This window comes from Micromys minutus (genome assembly GCF_963924665.1).
Source record: "Micromys minutus genome assembly, chromosome: 3".
Classification (NCBI taxonomy): Eukaryota; Metazoa; Chordata; class Mammalia; order Rodentia; family Muridae; genus Micromys; species Micromys minutus.
The window spans coordinates 75817629-75819940 of record NC_137972.1 but is presented as its reverse complement, the minus strand read 5'-3'; the positions used below and the strand labels follow the sequence as shown (position 1 = coordinate 75819940).

At 41.0% G+C, this 2312-nt stretch overlaps 1 pseudogene across 1 annotated transcript; it reads left to right on the top strand.

Annotated features, from left to right (window-relative positions):
• The first annotated feature begins 1277 nt into the window (after positions 1-1277).
• On the top strand, positions 1278-1621 carry LOC308419283 (ribose-phosphate pyrophosphokinase 1-like; annotated as a pseudogene). Its single transcript has one exon. The product of its transcript is annotated as a ribose-phosphate pyrophosphokinase 1-like (transcript).
• Positions 1622-2312: the final 691 nt, after the last annotated feature.

The following is a 2312-nucleotide window of genomic DNA, read 5'->3' as shown; positions in this document are numbered from 1 at the left end:
GCCTAAAGCAATCTATAGGTTCAATGCAATTCCCCATCAAAATTACAACTCAATTCTTCATAGAGTTAGAAAGAGCAATTTGCAAACTTATTTGGAATAATAAAAAACCAAGGATAACAAAAACTATTCTCAACAATAAGAAAAAAACTTCCAGAGGAATCACCATCCCTGACCTCAAGCTGTACTACAGATCAATTATTATAAAAATCTGCAGGATTTTCATATAGAGACAGGCAGGTAGATCAATGGAATAGAATTGAAGACTCAGAAATGAACCCACACACCTATGGTCACTTGATCTTTGACAAAGGAGCTGACAATATTCAATGGAAAAAGAACAACCTCTTCAACAAATGATGTTGGTTCAATTGGCAGTCAGCATGCAGAAGAATGCAAATAGATCATTACATATGTCCTTGTACAAAGCTCAAGTACAAGAGGATCAAAGACCTCCACATAAAACCAGGTACACTGAAACTAATGGAACAGAAAGTGGGGGAAAACTTAGAACACATAGGCACAGAGGAAATTTTTCTGAACAGAAAACCAATAGCTTATGCTCTAAGATCAAGAATCTACAAATGGGAAGATGGCAGAGTAGCAATGTAGTGCTGTGGGTGTTCAGGCTCCCTGCTAACTTCTCTTCTAGTGGCGGTGGCAGCGGCAGCGGGATCAGTGACCACTGAGCACATTTGGCTTGTTGCCCAAGTTCCCAGAAAATTGCTGACTGCCTGGGCCTTGAGCTAGGAAAGGTGGTGACTAAGAAATTCAGTAACCAGGAGACCTGTGTGGAAATTGGGGAAAGTGTTCATGGAGAGGATGTCTACATTGTTCAGAGTTGGTGTGGTGAGGTAAATGATAATCTAATGGAGCTTTTGATCATGATTAATGCTTGAAAGATTGCTTCAGCCAGATGGGGTACTGCAGTCATCCCATGTTTCCTTTATTCCTGCCAAGATAAGAAGAACAAGAGCTGGACTCCAATCTCAGTTAAGCTTGTTGCATATATGCTGTCTGTAGAAGGTGTGGATCATATTATCACCATGGAGCTACATGCATGTCAAATTCAGGGTTTCTTTGATATCCCAGTGGACAACTTATATGCACAGCCAGCTGTCCTAAAGTGGACATGGGCAAATATATCTGAGTGGAGAAACAGTACCATTGTCTCACCTGATGCTGGTGGAGCCCAGAGAGTGACTTCCATTGCAGATCCATTGAATGTGGATTTTGCTTTGATTCACAAGGGAAGGAAGGAGGCCAATGAAGTGGACTGCATGGTACTTGTAGGAAATGTGAAGGACCGTGTGGCTATACTTGTGAATGACATGGCTGACACTTGTGGTACAATCTGTCATGCTGCTGACAAACTTCTCTCAATTGGGGCCACCAGAGTTTATACTATGTTGTTGCATGGGATCTTTTTGGGCCCAGCCATTTCTTTTGTCAACAATGCATGCTTTGAAGCAGTAGTAGTTACTAATGCCATACTCAGGAGGACAAGCTGAAACAATGATGCAAAATACAGGTGATTGTGAGTTCTATGATCCTTGCAGGAGCCATCAGGAGAACCCACAAAGGAAAATCTGTCTCCTACCTGTTCAGCCATGTTCCTCTATAATATAATAACCTCTGAATCATTTTGAAAATAAAACCAACCCCATCCCTTGTTTGTCTTGGTATTGGTGCTTCAGTATAGCCTTTTACATCCCACATTAGCTATATTAGAATTTATCCTACATTGGAGAATGACAGATTGCTATTAACTGCTAGGATGCCCTACCTGCATTGTTGCATCCTGGCTTTCTTGTTTATATTGTGAGCCTTGCAGCTTTAAGTTGATCTCAGCTGTTGAAAGATGTATAGAAAGTTAAGGGAATGTTCCACAAAGTCCTTAGGACAGGTATTAACAAAGCTCATACTCCATTGCATTTGAATGCTTTGGGGTTTTCATTCAGAAAAACTAGTAACAAAGTCAGCCCCTGTGTAATACATTTTCAGAGGTCTATGCTACACTACAGCAAGAACCCTGAGCATCCATAAACATAGTTCAGCTGTTGAGCATCCTGTAAGGCAGGGTTAGGTAGCTCAATGCAGTACATTTTTTTTTGGGGGGGGGGGGAAGCCTCATCCATTGCCATCTGTTTAACTCTATAGCTTGGATTGTCTACACCCATTATTTGCAGTTGGCTTTATCTTCATCTATCTTGACACTTTCCTGTCCAAATATCTTGGACTCAAGTGATCAGTGTTACAAAATATTCTGTAAGACAGACTTGCTTCTTGCTATGTAACATCCCAACATTAGGTAA